Here is a 6000-nt window from a genome sequence, read left to right as displayed (position 1 = left end):
CTAACTTCCGTAATTTTAAGGTCTCTGAACCATACAGTCAATTTTTCATGATATAGCACCTAACCAACTTCTTCCTTAGTCCAATTTTAAGCCTGATGGTTAAGAGTGGTCTTTTCTTGTTGAATGCTTCTTAGGCTATGGCAATCGTTGACTTTTATCTCTTTGGTGTAGTAAGCGTCTGTGGTCAAAATACTTCTCACATACTTCAAATTATCGTCCTTTTTGTTCTACTCTGATCCGTAAGGGCTAATTTTCACGGCATATTCTCCTGATTTCCGATTTTTGGATGTCGATTTCTGACCCATATTGTTTGCAAATGTCATTATTTTTTGTTAGTCATCCCCTTAACAGGAACTATTGGTACAGACCTTTCAGATGTGAAGCAGCCCCAGAACATAATTCGGGGGTGTTTTGAGTTAGTTGTGAATGTGCAGTGACTTTTTTTTTTTTTTTTTTTTTTTTACATTTTGCTTTACGAACAAGGAAACCTTATGACCATACACCTTAAAATGGTATCCGTCCAAAAAAAGCAGTTTCTTCCAATCGCTCACGTTTCAATGACGATGAATTTTTACAACATTACACGCTTTGACTGCTTACATTACGTATTTCTTTTAAACAAAATTGTTTTCCTATGGCTTACAAGCTTTTCAACCAGATTCAAGCAGTCTGTGATGTACTGTTGTAACGCGTATGTCCACTTGACACTAAATAATGTTCTAAATCAATAGCAGTCAGTCTAGGATTCTGCTTGCTTTTCCTAACAAGAATTCGGTCATTCTTCAACGAAATCCTCCATTTCTTGCCAAATTTCCACTTTCTTTAAGAGTCGATGAAACTCGATATTGTTTCAAAATTTAATTAACCGTACCCAATCTAGCACCACATTCTTTAGTTATTTGTTTCTGTGTCATTGAAGTATGCTATAATATAGTAACAATTTTCGACTGTTTGTATGGTATTGTATACATTCGGGTAGCAGCCCAAATGAGAACACTCCCATGAGAAACTAACCTTCCGCTTGGCACATAACTTGCAACACAATCTTTTTTTTTCTCTCTCTCTCTCACACACACATTATATATAAATATATATAAAAGAGTAACTAAAGCTGAAAACTCAAGATTATTTTATACCTGGAAATATATGCATCTTGTTCGTATTAATTTGTACGTTAATGTAATAAGATCGAAGAAACGTAAAAAAAATGGATTTAGTAACACTCCAAGGAAGAAAAATAGACCAAGTTAACAACTGCTTTAAGTTATTCTTCGGCAAAAGGACAGATGTATTACTTTGCTTTTAGTATTCTTGCTGGTTGCAATTAACAGGTATCGAATAAGAACAGCGACTTCATTAAAAGCAGGTGCTTGTCTCCTGGCTAAATTTTCACTATCTGAATCTTGGAATGTCCGTTCTATTGGAGTTATTCCACACATGGACAAATAACGCTAATCAATGCATGCATGTTTGTCTATGAGCTTGCGCTAAATATTGAACTTTTTTTCTTTTATTGCGCATTATGATTAAATAGTCTTATTAAAAGTATATATTAGTACTTCCTTCCGACCTTATTTCAGGTTTGAAGAATGGCTTTTAACGAGTAGTTTGCAAAAAAAAAAAAAAAAAAAAAAAAAAAAGTTTTCTTCAAGAAATTTGAAACAAATCCAAAGACTAAAAGCCAACAACCGACAATTCAACTGAAACCAATCAAGCAACAGTAACTTTGTTCTTTGTATCGCTTGAGCTTTCAGTGTCACTTTCTTCAGCTTCGTTGGAAGTCATATATTGCCTGCTAGAATGGTTCATAAATGAACAACGGAAATTTTAAGTTAACTGGTTCACTTATATTCCAGTTGTGCAAACGCACGTTTGACAGCACATACAGACTACCAATAATTTTACACATAGTCTCTTCAAGCTAACTCACTTCAAATATCAATGTCACTTTAAAGCTGACGGGACTATTTCCTTCAATTTGGAATGTCAATTCCTTGGGATTTTCGAAGATATGGATTTTACGAGAAATACACAATAGGTAAAGCGTTTTTGAACCTTTCGACGTATCCAGCAGACCAGCTGTCGTATTTCGCAGCTATAAGGTCAAATAATCCCATTATGGCTCTCCAGACACACAGCAAAATACCCACTGTAAGGGATGTTTGCACTTCGAGAGTACTGTGCAACCTATTGCACTGTGCTTGTTAGTTGACCTTGCTGATTTTTGTAATCATAGAATTCTCGAAAAATCAACTTCAAGAGGAAGTGTGAAATCGTATCTCCACGTTATATAATTTTGACATAGAGAACAATTACCATTATTAGACCGCCGAAGGCGCATATTATATATCGGGATAAGAAAACTAACAAATTTGCATACGAAATGTAAAGAAACTTTGTAGGTTATAGAATAAAATTTAAAACCTCTAAAATATACGAACAATTTACACCAAAATATCAAAACAATTCCTTAATTTTAATTACGATATTTTCGTTGCTTTAAAAAAAGTACAAGATTTTGAAGTTTCTTTGATTGATTGATTGATTTTGAGTTTTACGTCCCGTTCAGCAGCGAGGCTATATGAGACGTGGACCTACTGATTAACGTGGAATCCGAACCACATGAGCTCCCGCTGGGAATCGAACCCGGGTCTCCCGCGCCAAAGGCTTTGAAGTTTCTTTTCTAACTAGGAAATTCCTGTACCTCTTCCACCAAGTGATCTATTTTAATCTCAATTTTTCTTCTTATTCATTTTTTTTTCGAGGCCTCACAACTTCCATCTTGATAATGTTGATCTTTATGTTGAATTCGCTACTCAGTTTTTGTTGTATTTCATCAACACCCACCGCTGAAGTTTTATCTCTGTTAATAGCCCGATATTTACGGAAATCTAAGATTATACTTTCTTTCCACGAATAGTTATTGCTCGGTTGTGAGTGTTCATGATTTTTATTTCTCCAGTATAGAAATCAAACAAAATTTGTGATATTAAGCTTCCTTATCTTAATCCTTTCTGAATTGATGTTTCTTTCTCTTCTTCTGCTTGGTTTTCTTCTATTTTTCCGTAATTATGTATTATTTTTTGCTGTTTATAGTTTAATCTTGGTTTCTTAAACCTTTAAAATGTTTTATTCTACGTTATTGAAAGATTTATCCGTGTTCAAAATGCTACGTAAGTTTCTTTTGGCATTTGAATTATTTTTCTTCCAATCCGTTTAATATAAGCATTGCTTTAATCATTCCACATTCTTCCTAGAACCAATTTTGTCTTTTGTTGGTACTTCTTTTATCCTAGCTTCCACTCTTCTATAGATGACTTATTGTCGAGATGTATTAAGTATGAGTACGCAAGCATATTTTTCTGTGATTCCCGTATTTTACAGAACTTACTGTTGTAGTATTGTCACTACCTTGCTTGTTCATAAATGTTGATTAATTTATATTATCTGTTGTGCTCTTACTGTCTCGCACAAGTAGCAATCTGATCTGTGTACGAAGTTTTCTCTTGCTGCGTCTACTTTTGTCTTCCATTCCTCTAATTGCCTGGCACTTCCACAGTTTTTCTAAATATTCTTAGAGTTTCTACTTTATTTCCAGCTTGTCATGGGTCTTTTATCTCTTTTAATACATTACTTTGTGGTTTGATGTTCCTTTTAATCTAATAATTCATGTTTACTATTTTTGAATTTTAAATCCTTTTATATTTCTTCAGGCTCGTGTCTTGTTCAACACTTCTTGGTTAGTCTGGATTTTCGAATGATCTGATTTCCTATTCTTTTATGTTGTTCCTTAGCCTTGTTGTTAGTACTCTTCAAATTCCTTCTCGTCCAATTTCAGATTTTCTTTAAGAATTCATTCTTTCCTTTTTATTTTCTCTTCGCGGCTTAAAGTTTCCTTTACGTTAATAACTAGATCACTTTTTATGTATGACCATTCCTGGTTAGTTTCTTCCATCGTTAATTCTTGTGTTGCCTTTAGTATCTGGTTCTCGAATTTTGCCTGAATTTCTTCTTCTACAAGTTCTTCTTCTAAATTGTCTTCTCATTTTCTACTCTTTTTTCCGACTTTTAGAATTTCAACTTATTCTTCACGAAGATTAGATCATGCTCATTCTCCACACTCACTCCTAGGCAATATCCACTTCCACAGAAAATTATTTTCTTTTTGTATCTTTACAAGCATGTGCTGTATTTGAAGTCTTGTTTCTAGTGTTTGGTTAGTCCTTGTGCAAAACTCAATCCGTCTTTCTTTCTCTTGCCCGTTCGTAGACTGTATTCTCGTACTAATTTTTATTCTGCCTTTTTTTCTCCTGCAACAACATTCAATGCTCCAAGTTGGATCAAGTTTTCTTCTTATTATTATTTTTAAAATCTTTCGTGACCTTCTCGTAAGCTTCATGCACTTGGTTTACTTTTGAATCATTGTGCTTTGTCGTTGGCATATTATACACCTGGACATTAGTGTTCTCTTGGTTTGGTAGCTAGTTTTACTACTATGACTATCGTTTAAAGTGAAGCAACTAGCCACAATTCTTAAGGTATTAGAAAGTAATATTTTCGGAAGGTGTTTAGTTGTTGACATAAGAATTTCTAGTTTCCAATTACGGGTGTTTTATTACACTGGTCTAATGTATATACAATTATATCTTAGCGAGTTTCTGCTTTGTATTACCGGGGAAAGAAAATTATACTAATAATTATGCAATACAGGACCATAGCTATTCTATCAACCAGATGATGTTCCGAATATCAAAAGTCTTGAATAAATCGCTTAAAATATTGTCAAAACATAATTGTTACTGGAATCTTCTAGGTTGTACACACTTTGAACAAACTAGTAAACGTCCACAATACTATCAAATTAAGGCTCCCTGCGTTTAGTTGTAATCCCTTTTCTTATTTACCAGCAAGACGCTTCTTTTCTCATACTTCCAAATATTAAGCAAACTAGATGCCTCTATCATAATAGACCATTGCTGTGCGTATAGTTACAAAAGATTGCCAATTATTTTGCACACACGTATTATGTTGGTCTGGCTGAAATTTATCATTAGAGAAGATATACATGAGGCTCTGGATCGGAGATCACAAAACATTTCTAAAATAATCCAGGTTTGATTGGACTAGGAAAAATAGATGTCTACCTCTTACAACAGTGACTGTTCTTCCTACCACATAAAACTCACACTAAGAAATTTAGATAGATAGGATCGATTTTATTCGATTCTCTGTACCCGGTTTCATTATCCACACCTTCCGGGTACTTTGTTGCCTTGCATTCAACGAACATGCTGTACTTCCTTTGGAATCACTTTTAGATCGATTTGATTGTGCTTTCTCATTGACCGTGCATATAGGTTCATGCATGGGACACATTTCTGCATGCAATAGAAAATAATTCTAATGTTAGCAAAATAATCCTAAAGAAGTTTCTTAGAGTAGTTTACGTTGTGTTTCTATTCCAATATCAGCGGAGCAGAGCCAGCCAATGAGCAAATTTGAAACAAGTAGGAAGGATAAGCAATCCAACACGAGTCAGTGAGTGCAGCGGGCTCACTTTTCTAAAGTGCAGATAATTGTATTTGTTCATATCGGAAAACCACAGGATTATTAACTACCTAAGTATATGAATCTTTTCAAATGGAAGGAATTTCAAATCGGGGAAGGGACTATATTTCATAACTGAAAGAAGGAAGGCTGAACGATAGCAGATAATTTCTTTATTTTAAAAATAAATTGGGATAAACTATAACCAACCTCTCCTCGCTGTTCCAGTAGTTAACACGTGTGCCTTTGGTGTGTTTGGACCAAGGTTTTATTCTTGGTGGCAGAAAATTGAACGTATTATGTTTAGATTTACCATAACATATATTGTGTGTCCACATCTCATGCACCGTCGCTGATTATAAAGGCACGATAATTTACAACAAAGATGACTGTAAATATCTTTAAAAAGAAAAGTACGATTTCCAAATTTCTTTGTCCAGTAAAATTTTTCTG

Source organism: Thermobia domestica, chromosome 8 (assembly GCF_964235325.1).
Source record: "Thermobia domestica chromosome 8, izTheDome1.hap1.1, whole genome shotgun sequence".
Taxonomy (NCBI): domain Eukaryota; kingdom Metazoa; phylum Arthropoda; class Insecta; order Zygentoma; family Lepismatidae; genus Thermobia; species Thermobia domestica.
This window is presented reverse-complemented; position numbering follows the sequence as displayed.